Source organism: Lepisma saccharinum, chromosome 11, assembly GCF_977018435.1.
Source record: "Lepisma saccharinum chromosome 11, izLepSacc3.1, whole genome shotgun sequence".
Classification (NCBI taxonomy): Eukaryota; Metazoa; Arthropoda; class Insecta; order Zygentoma; family Lepismatidae; genus Lepisma; species Lepisma saccharinum.
In genome coordinates this window covers 87,271,389-87,283,418 of record NC_139239.1, presented here as the reverse complement: position 1 = coordinate 87,283,418, position 12,030 = coordinate 87,271,389, and the positions used below count along the sequence as shown (strand labels likewise).

The 12,030-nt window shown below is 37.9% G+C and overlaps 1 protein-coding gene across 1 annotated transcript in view; it reads right to left on the bottom strand.

Annotated features, from left to right (window-relative positions):
- The window catches only part of LOC145995115 (uncharacterized), a 63,399-nt gene that overhangs the window by 48,574 nt on the left and 2,795 nt on the right, over positions 1–12,030 (bottom strand). The window lies entirely within an intron of this gene.

Below are 12,030 nucleotides of genomic sequence, written 5' to 3'. Positions count from 1 at the left end.
TCCATGAGTGAAATATGCACAATAAATCCGATCACACTTTAACGAAGTGAGTAGGTCACAAATCCACCAGCCGAGTACTAAATTTTAATGAACGTAAGCGAAGATTTCTACCATATTACTATAGATGATGCACTACCTAATGATGCAGATGGTTGCATTCATTTTGCAAAGAATTTGCAATAACAATGTCGACCTTTTATTTTACAAAAGTAATAAGGCATGGACTTGAGAGCCTTCTGTTATCTTAAGGATTATACAGGCGCTAATGTGTATGGTAACAAAGGTGGTGATCACGTCACAACAGCACACACAGTGTGTCATATGGTATGCGAAATTTTCGAGTATTCCATGCATGCTACTGCCGCCACGCAGCTGAAGTCAGTAAACCTCCACTCATTCGAAACTTACATCCTTTCTGCTTATATTACAACAAGCTGCTCAGAGATACGTACATTAACCTCTTGTGTATAAAGGTTTACTTTTCTGACATCTCAAACGGATGACCCTGTATATTTACAATATGCTAATTAAATAATGTTACAGAAATTTCAAGTTATCATGATCCTTTTGCAGTTTGTGTTTGAAATGTTGGTTTCTTCTTTATAATAAACTTCTAAACACTACGCACAAGCAAGTGCTGCACAAGAAAATATATTCACCCAGGCAACGTGGGTTTTTGTGCCATGTTATATATTTATGGTTTTAATTAAGAAAAATAATATATTTATTTCTAAAATATTTTAAGTGTTACATGTTTATTATAGGCATATTTATATTTAATACCTGAACAATGACTACAAAATAACAGTAATCTCTTAAAAAAGCTTAAATTGCCACACGATTTTCAAATATACTTATTCTTTTTTGCCGCAGCTATTTCAAATTTTAATTGTCAACAATAAACATGCCCCCGGTGGAGGCAGTTCGGATCCCTCTTTAAACTGTAGGTGCCCGACCCTGTGGCCGAGTGGTTAGCACATCGCGCTGCGACGCCAAGGGTCCCGGGTTCGAATCCCGGTCGGGCTTGGTTGTTTGTGAATGTCCTTTCATCAATTTCGTCATTTCATCACTCATCCCCATCTTCGCAAATTAGCCAAGAGGCACAAAACGCGAAGTAAAATAAACTAAATCAAATAAAAAAAAATAATAATAATAAACTGTAGGTGTAGTCCCTATTAGTCTTTCTGTCCATAAAGTGGACTTGAAAAATAAATATGTATTCAGAAGCAAGAGTTTCATTCTAATCAGGATGGATGCCCCTGATTGGCACAGCCCCCCCTCTCCTGATGACTGTATACCGGGGTGTGTCTCGGCCATGCGACAAGACTGCATGCAAGGCAAAGAGACAATAAAACAACAATCACGCGAAATCCCGCCTCTTCGTGTGGGCGCAATTTTCCACCGGTCGCCATATAATCGTTAATGTGAATGAAATGTATATAATGCACGGAGCAACGAACATCTCACTATCATGTGGTTAGGCAGCGGTACCAACCTCGTTTTCCGTTGCCACTTTAACGAGATTATGAACGAAGTGTATAAAATCCACAATTGCGGCGACCGACTGTCGCACTCCAAGCGAAGGAATCGTGAACTAAAAGAAATATACAATCCAGACATTCTTCTACTATTGTGGCAACATGGTCGAATTTTCGATGACAGTTTATTTTACTGTTACTTCAACATTTCACAATTAAGGAGCTTGTTTCCAAAAGGTACTATATCCACTTTTTAAAAATTTGGGTATTTTTTAAAAAAATATTAATTGTATGCAGGAAGAAAAAAATGGTATCAGTAAACTAAATTAAAACTATATTTATCTTAAAAAATTAATGACCTTTGGACAACAAAATTCATTATTGTTATTCGTTTTCATGTTTCCTGGAAATTTTTCAAAAGTGGATATAGTACATTTTGGAAACAAGCTCCTCAATTCTGAAATTCTGCTATCATTGTGGTATCAATGACGTATTTCTAGTAACAGTTTATTATACTCTTTCGAGCATCAAGAACACGGCATGGAGGGTTTAATTTGTGGCAACTGCATACGGTCGTCCTAAACACCCGGTCGTCACATTGAATGTAATTTCAAATGTACGGTAGACACATTGGTTGTGGGATCAATATATATATATATATATAAATCCCGGTATCATTACGGCAACCACACACTTTACAGGAGTGTGGCAACCACTGGAAATCGTTAAGTATACTTGTATTTTTATGCATATATTTATATGAGGTGTGGCTAGAAAAAAAATGGACTGTTGCTACAAAATCTTTTATTGGTAATTTTGTACAATATGAACATTATCCACTTCAAATTATTCCCCTGAACTATCGATACCTCGCTCCATACGAATCTTCCATTTCTGGAAGCAGTGCTGGAAATAATTTTCTGAAACCATGATCATGACTTCAGTCGCATTTGTTTCCACAGGTTCTACGGTCGTAAATGTTTTTTTCTTTTTTTTTTGGGGGGGGGGGGCTGATATGACCTTCAGGAATAAAAAAAAGTCGCACAGAGTGATACCCGGCGAATAGGGTGGATGTTCTAACACTGGGATCCCATGCTTGGCCAAAAAAGCCTTGACTGGCAATGCCGTATGGACAGGAGAATTGCACTCAAAATAAAAGAAAGAAAAATACTGACGTCCCTTTCATATACAGAGTTATTAAAAATAAACAGCAGACTCCAAATGGTTATTTACAAACTATAAAAGATAGAAACAGGTGCCATACATCAATGGATAGAGGAAGGTTCAAAGTTTTATAATCCTTCGTGCTACTCTTCAAGATCTGAAACATCGATTTGTTGTAGCTATCAATTCAATAACTAGGGGGTCTCCCGATGGCTCAGTGGTAGCGTCGTCGCATTGTAATCATGGGGTCCGGGGTTTGATTCCCGGTGGAGGCACATAGTGGTTTGGATTCCACTTTAAACTGTAGGTCCAGTCCCAATTACCCTTACTGTGCAGAAAGTGGACTTAAAACACCAACTCAATCAATCAATCAAAATCAATAGGGACTAGTTAATTCGTGTGTGGCAAGAAATGGAGTACCGTTTTCATGTTTGTCATGTTGAGTGCATGCATTAAAACTTTCAACAATAAAACTTTGAACCTTACTCTATCCATTGATGATGTATGGCACGTTTTTCTATCTTTTATAGTTCGTGAGAAATAAACATTTGAAATCTGCTCTTTTTTTTTAATAACGCTGTATACCACATTTATAGGGTTAGTAGTACCATCTTTTGTCAGATGAAAATTTTGACCTTTTATGCATGCGATATTTGTCGTATCTCGTAGTACGATATTTTGTCGTACCAACTTTTGGTCTCTTTCATACATTCAACAAATGCAGAACATGCATAAAAGAGGTCCAAGTTTGTCCGACAAAAGGTACCAGATAGTAACATAACATCAGACAAGTTATTTCAATGCTCCTTCACATGACCTGATTAATTGTACTATCCTTTCCGAATTTGTCACATCCATAAAAGGGTCTTACCAGTTAGGCAGAATCTTTGACCACTTAAAGATTAAAGGGGCCATTTTCACCTTCATTACGCCACACTATAAAACTTGGCAGGAAGGCATGCTGTGCCAACAGATAAGCACCATGGGGGTTCCCATAAGTATCAGTCCTTGCGACGGTTAAAGGTCTTTCCCACATCCCAAAGCCAAGAGAAGATAACAAGGGAAGAGTTAGTTGCTTTCAGGTTAGACGTTTGTTTCTATGTTAAAAAGCAATAAATTTTGAAGAAGCCACCCCAGAGGTATATCAAAATCAATATGTTGTATCATATTAGTATAAACAAAAATACGTTAGAGTATTGAATTTCATCTACTTACGTAAGTGAGTATGTATTCGTTGTAAACTACGTTTCGGAAGCTTTACTGCTTCCTTCTTGGGTTAAAAACACTTCATAGTGCTCGACATATACAGAATTAAAACTACCTTTGTTAAAAAAACCTTAAAACTTTCGAAAAAAAACATGTTAAAACCACCACCACGGTGTACTTGAGTGGCCGTTGAAAGCCCTAGTTCTCTGACAAGGTGAAGGGTGCGAGCAGCTGGCACCGCACTAAGGAGTGGTAGGATACTTCCCCTCCCACGAGAGATCCCTCCCCTCTTTTTTTATTTTTTTAAATTAGGATAGGCTTTCTTAAGCAATGTAACAAACCTTTCACCTAGTATCCTTGCATGACACTTCTCCGACGTGGCTTGATGTTCCGAGCCTAAAATACGACCACCTGAAGAAGCAAGCAGTAAAGCTTCCGAAACGTAGTTTACAACGAATACATACTCACTTACGTAAGTAGACGAAATTCAATACTCTAACGTATTTTTGTTTATAGATAGTGAGTAACACGCACGTAACCAATATGCTATACATATTAGTATATCATACCCAATTTACTACAGAGCCTCCCCTTGGCGCAGTTAGGCGCCGCTGCCTTCTAATCAAGGGGTCCCAGGTTCAAGACCCGGTGGAGCCACATAGTGGTTCGGACCTCTCTTTAAAAAACATTAGGTCCAGTCCCAAATAGCTTTTTTGTGCATAAAGTGAACTTAAAACACGAAATCAATCAATCAGTCAACCAATTTACTACAGATAGAACATAGATTTTTGTTCTTCCTCTGCTACTTTTCTTAGAGTGTATAATTTTCGAATTATAATTTTCCAATAACATTGGTTGCGTAAAATGAAAAATATACCAAAATGTACCACCGACATGTTTCATGAAGTCTTAGTGTACGCTTAAGTACAATTGTACTTGCAGGTTGTCAAGTTCATATCATGCATGCTTGTAAAAATATTACATCGGAACAATTCCTGGATTCTAGAAATATTTATTTGTATGCAAAGAAATTCTGTTACATTTCACATTGTGCCATAGAAATGTTAGTAGATTTCTTTTTTTTTATACATATATGTAAGAGATAAAGCCAGGTATTTATGATTATAAGTTGTTGAGTTGTTTTCTTCTATTGACCGGGTAATTTGGAAGAAAAAAAGGAAAAAGTAGAAAACCGTAGCCTTGGAGTGACTTTACCTGTAATTTTTTTTATCTTATTTTGAAAATAATGCTACAAATGCCTAACTCAAATACAGCTTAGATGTGTGAAGCACTATTATTTGCAGGAATTAGAATTAGGTATTAACATTCATAGATGAAAGAATGTATTCGTCTCGGAATGTACCTCTAGCAGATGACACAATTTTTCCTTGCATATAAACTTGACAATCAATTAAACATGAACTCTTTATCAGAAGATGTTCGGATAAAGAGTTCAGCAGCAACAGAACAATTCGAAAATATGTGTAGTCCTACGTATTTCGGCAGCTGATTTATTGATAGTTTCCGTGCTCGGAGTGGAAATTCACATTGTTCGTGCTCGTGTATCTCAGGTGAGGGAATGGTACATCCCTCACCCCCACTTTTGAATGCTTTATTCAATGTGTATATTTCAATTTGCCTGTACCTACAATTTTGAAAGGAAATATTTAGACTAAAACCAATTATTAATTATGTAATACAACAGCAATAACCTCTGTTCAGGTTTTAAATAATTTGTATTGCAGGTTCTAACTTGCACATGTGTTATAACATAATGATAATGGTGAAAAGGAATCATATTCAGTTGCTTGCCTAACCCGAAATGTTACTGCACGCCCCTCGAGAAATGGGCATACCACACAGGGCTGAAAATTGGTTTCTATTATCAGTGGTATGTGTGTCTAATTTGGGGGAGGGAAATGGAATCCATCATTCATTCGTACCATACAAGAGTGTGTGTAGGATATTCATAAGTATTGTGTTTGTATATTTACAAGAAATAACATAGAAAATCATTAAAACATAAATTTGTATTTACAACACTTAAGAAGACATGTAGTTTAAACACAAAATGTATGGGGATTGTTGTGTTTCATATATTATTTTACTCTTGTGGGACACGCCAGGGGTCTCGGGTTAGAATCCCAGGAGTGGGTTATCTTTGAGAGTGTCTCTCCACCAGTTTCATACCATCACTCATCTTCACAGTCGAGATTAGGCAAAAGTCGAAGAGAAGCGACGATAAAGAACAAAACTCAAATCATATTAAATCTACCCTGGTGTAAGTGGTCCTTGGCTCAACAAGGTGGCTACAAAAAAGAAGAAATGAAATTTCCTGACTTTTCCAGGTTTTCCAGGACAAAATTTACATTTTTCCCTGACAATTACAAACTAAACTAAATCGATGTTTTTGCAAATGGATATAACAAACTCATACAGATCCAGTTATGGATTTGTTAAGTGCCAATATTATATTTTATGAAATTGACTTAATTCCTCTATTCTCTATAATTTGAATGCAAACTGCAAACTAGTGAATTTGGAAAATTATTACAATTCACAAGCTAGGGAAGGATTACGGAATGGCATGTAGCTGTAATCTGGTACAGACGCAATGCAGCCATTTTAGGACAGTTCTAGGTTAAAGATTGCAGCTCTCATATAGTCTCCCACCGACTGCGATGTAGCCTATGTGTAGTAATCAGATTTTTCCACACTCGGAATTTGGCACAGAGCCACCACCAATTGAGTGAGGTGTGCAGACCAGACGTCGTGAGTGATAGTATGGTCAGACGATGGTGCAGACAATTTGCAGAAGGCCAATGGAATGTGCTCAACCCCATACAGCTGAGTACACACGGGCCCTTTGCATAACTTCAGGTCAGAGATCTTGGACCACTCCCTGTACAGCCCTGGCCTTGCATGTACAGACATTCATCTCTTTGATCAACGAAGACGTTTCTGCCAGGACAAGGATTTGACAGCTACACTGCGGTAGAGATAGTTCCAGTCTTTGCTGTCAGACACATATGCCATGTGCATACAAAATGTAGTGCCATGCTACGACAAATGCCAGAACAACGGTGGTGATTATGCCGAAAATTAAGTTAGGACTCACTGTTACTAATGCAATAAATTACTACCGATTTATTCTTGTTTTATTTATGCCTAATCGGTAGGGACCTTGATTTTTTTTAAAAAAAATTGGTGTATTTTTTAAATTTTTTACTAATCGGTGTCATTTTTCCCAAAATTCACATTTTCATTTTAGTTCATTTTCTGGCAAATACCTGAAATTATACCTTCATGGTGTTTTTAAATTACTGTTTCAAATTGTAAGTCACATGGCCTACGCCTCTTCGTGAGAGTTTGATATCTTGGAAGTTATTTTCCATACCCCTTTTTTAATTTGAAGGTAATGGTTTTAGATAATGGAATTTTCCCCGTATATACTGAAGGGTGCATAATGACCATATAAGTGGCGATACACCAAAAAAGTTTAAATCAATCAATCTCACGTGACAGATACCGATATATTATGGCACCAAAAATTGGCATTATCTTTTTTTGAGTTGTTAGTGTTACGTTTCCCAAAATTCACGTTTTTGTTTAGAACATTTTTCTGCTAAATATACCAAAACTTAATACTTACATTGTGCTTTTAAACTATTATTTTAAATTTTAGGTCATATGGTCTACGTATTTTCATGACAGATTGATATGTTCGATCAGATTTTTGAGGAAGTAAAAGTAAAGTGCTCCCCTGTACTTCGCACTAAGCCATGAAGGCATCTAGGGGGTGTGGAGTTAGGGCCCCACACTTTCTTGATCACGGCCAAAGGTGGGGGTGATGTGATCAGCACCACACTCCTGGCTACCTTTACCCCCCAAAGTTTCCTCCCGCTTGATACGATGCTGGGTGGGTGCTGGAGCAGTTTGAACAGGTGGAAACGATCGCAGTTTTCCCCCGCAGGGAATCGACCCCGGGTCTCTCACATGGTAGTCAGTCGACCTAAGGACTGAGCTCCATTATTTCTCGGTCGACAAATGCCGATGGTGCTCACTTATCTTGGCAATTCAAAACACATCTCGCGTGACAAATCTGAAGATGCGGCTCCCGCGTGAGGGTAGATACGAACTCAATCTCCTGTTGGAGCACTGCCACTTTGCTCTGTGATGCAAATTGTTTTGATAGAAGTTGAAAAAATCGTGGGAAATACATGATTTAATGTGGCTGTCGGAATTATTCCATGATTAACAAGCATTATAGTTTACTCTTGAATAACATGTTGGAAAACTTGCACGTTCTATGTACACAAATGTGGCACATTTTGTTTCTTTAAGCCTAGAAAAGACACAAATGTTGGATTTCATGGAATTTTACATTGTTTTATGACATTTCTTTAAAAAAATCGCTAAAATGCCAACAATTCACATTTTATGCTAAAAATTCACCTTATTTTGATATTTCGAACGGGCGTGAAATGTGTCCAGACATCACTGCACATTCATAAACACAACTTCGCAGCAATTAACATTTTTCACGGTTTTCTCGTTTGCAAAAAATCAAGGTCCCTACTAATTGGAAATTACTTTCTGTGCGCCTCTCATATAAATCAGCAAACTAAAAGTGAAAATTTAACAGGGCTAGCAGAGAAGTCAATTCTTGAAGAAAGTTATATGCTTTTATGATTTAATGATTCAAGTAAATATATTAAAATATTTTCATATTTACCATTACTATTTTATTTCATAATATTGGACATTAACTTCACTCAGTGAGAGATTAATGACCATCTCTCACGGGTTTAAACAGACAGGACAGAGAGTGGTGCTAATTTCATTGCAATACTAGTGTTGCAGTAAATTTGAGGTTGGGACCATGCACTTGCCAAATTTTTATAACGTTCACCAATACAGATTTATGTTTCACTTTTTCGTGTTAGTATTCAATATATATATATATGCTGGATTCATCTTGATATCTAACGTATGTTAATTTGTGCGAAACCAGTAATACGTCAGGATGAAAGAAAACCTTCGTAAGCACTGCTACATTAAATAAGGTGAAGTGAGCCAGAAGAGTAATAAAATTCCAGCAGCTTATTTGCAGGGAGGGGCCAGATCCATATATATGCTGCATCAGCAGCAGTTTTAGGGGACCTGGGAGAAGTTGCCTCCAACTTTTTTGCCACTTTTTCCCTGTACTATGGCCTCTTAATGCTTGTCTGCCAAGAGAAAATAACTGTCCTTGCCCCCCTTTCCTTCCCCAGTTTTGGCGCCCAACCGCCGATACTGGTCAGAAGTGTTTGGACAGTTGAGAGTTTCGCAAACTAAAAATGTTTTCAAATTTCCCATATTTTCCTATATCAGAACCATTGCACAGCCACGACAATTCTATGTTTAGAAAATAACATATTTATAAATTAAAATATTAGCATTAGCATTATTACAATAAAGAATTCTAAATGTGAGTTAACACTTAGCCCACTACGATGATTGGGTGCCAAAACTGGGGGGCAAGGACAATTTAATTTCTCTTAGTAGACTAGTTTGAGTATGTATTTTTGTTTTATGTCCACTTTTATGCACAGATAGACTAATTGGGACTGGACCTACAGCTTAAAGTGAGATCCGAACCACTGTGTGCTTCCACCGGGTCTGGGTAGATAAGGCTTAGCATTAAGAGGCCATAGAGCAAGTGCAAAAGTGGAAATAGTGAGGTGGTGGGGCAACTGCCCCTCATGCCCTCCATTTGCCGCCACTGCTGGTAGCGTTGCATCAATTGTTATAAAACTAAAAGTACCCAATATCGCAGACTGCAGACTTCTGGAGACTGACACTCTACACAACAAACACATTCATTTATGCAAGGACAAAATTGAAATTTTTACAATTTTGGAAAAATGTTGATGATATTTTCGTAGCTTTTTATAGGTTCACATTTAAAAATTTCATTGCTCGAGGGGGGGGGGCACGGGCCCTCCCCTGGGTACGGACATGACTCCCTTCCCTGCGAAAAGTACTGCTCAGACCAGGTCCGTAACTAGGGGAGGGGTCACTCAATCTATGAAATATTTTAATGCGAACTTATGAAAAACTACGGAAATAACATTGGGCGACTTTGCAAATGCTTCGGTTTAAAGCAAATCTATCTCTTTCTATGTTATCTTTTCCTGCTCCTGGTTGCAAGGAAACTAGACAAGAGCTTAAATTTGAAAGATACGATACACATCTTGTCACCCGCTGAGCGCACTTGACACCTGCCAGTAAGGTTAGCAGTACATCAAGAATCATTAGAAACCTCAGGCGGTTGGAAAATGGCAAATAAACAAGTAATCCCAGCATGAAAAGAATTTTATATCGTGTCATTCTATAGAATGAAGGGATCTGAACCAGTTAACTGATGGGGTGATGTAAACTACTCATCATTCATCCTCTTGATGAGACCACTCGTCATTGACATGACGAGTTATTGCTTGGCATGCGAAAGGTACAAATTACAGAAAGGAATTAAACTACTGAAAAGACAATGGTAACTCGTTGGATTTTGTGAACCGTTGAACCTGTATCATGGCTGGGTGTAGGATAATTACCTGTCTATCTGAAGTCTTTAGATGAATGAAAATAGCGAAGTCCTCTGTAAGCTTCTCTCTAATGCTGACCAAAGCGTGCTTCCACTATCGACCTCCTGCCTTGCTGACCACCTCTCTCTACCAACTCAATTCCCAAAGTCCAGTCCCTTCCCAGCTTGTCTCACCTCTATATTCCCTGGCCATCGAGCTCTTCCTCGATGCCGAATCGCCGAATCGTGTGTTTATCATAATTGCTACCATGCAAACCGCTGACACCAAACCCAGAAGTATTACCTGTTTCCTGAATGCTCAGGAGGTTTGCATGGCACAACACAATGCATTGTAAACATGCCTAAGAGGCTTGAGACAGCTGAGAAAAACAAGTGAATGCCCTGGTCAACATGAAGCGTTCAGAGAGACTTAATAAAATAAACATACAATCTTAGGGATTGTTACGATATCCACGTAATTGTTATTTCAGATAGCACCATCTACATAAATCAACAAATATAAATAAGTATGAATTGTATTCTTGCATTCCAAACATTTTTGCGAGACCAGACACAGACGAGATCCAGACTTTGTTCTAGACCAAAACGAAACCAAAAAAGGACAAGGATATCAAACGAATTCCCATCCCGGTGAAGGTTATTTCAACAATCTTGCATGTAAATGACAGTTTGATGCGGCGTACTATTCGGTCGTAGTTGCAGTGAGAAATGATGTAATTTACTAAGGTAAATCTGGCGAATTTCGTAAGAGGTTGTCACTGGGACGTCACAAATTAGAAAAAAGGTCTGCAGTGATTTGTGTTCACTTACTATTTATGTACAAAGTACAAAGTATGTTGCATGTAAAGGCCAGTTCCTAGCGCCTTATGATTCACCCGAACTCCCGGTGAGAAATTACTTAATTTTCCAAGGAAAATCGTTGAAATTTCATGATAGGTTGTCGATTGGGTGACTAAAAATAGGAAAAGAATGTCAGCTCAATTTTTTTTCACTGAATATTGTTGTACAAGGTATCAGGTATCTACCATGTAAATGACAGTTCGAACCGTCTTCTGATTCGGTCATAGTGGCGGCGAGAAAATAATGTAATTTTCCAATAAAAATCGTTGAAATTTCATGATAGGTTGTCGATGGAGTGAATAAAAATAGGAAAAGAACGTCAGCTCAATTTTCTTCACTGAATATTGTTGTACAAGGTATCAAGTATCTACCACGTAAATGACAGTTCGCCCCGTCTTCCGATTCAGCCATAGTGGGGGTGAGAAAAGGACGTAATTTTCCAAGGAAAATCGTTGAAATTTCATGATAGGTTGTCGATGAGGTGAGTAAAAATAGGAAAAAACTGTCAGCTCAATTCTTTTCACTGAATATTGTTGTACAAGGTATCAAGTATCTATCACGTAAATGACAGTTCGCCCCGTCTTCCGATTCAGCCATAGTGGGGGTGAGAAAAGGATGTAATTTTCCAAGGAATATCGTTGAAATTTCATGATAGGTTGTCGATGGGGTGAATGAAAATAGGAAAAAGCTGTCAGCTCAATTCTTTTCACTGAATATTGTTGTACAAGGTATCAAGTGTCTATCACGTAAATGACA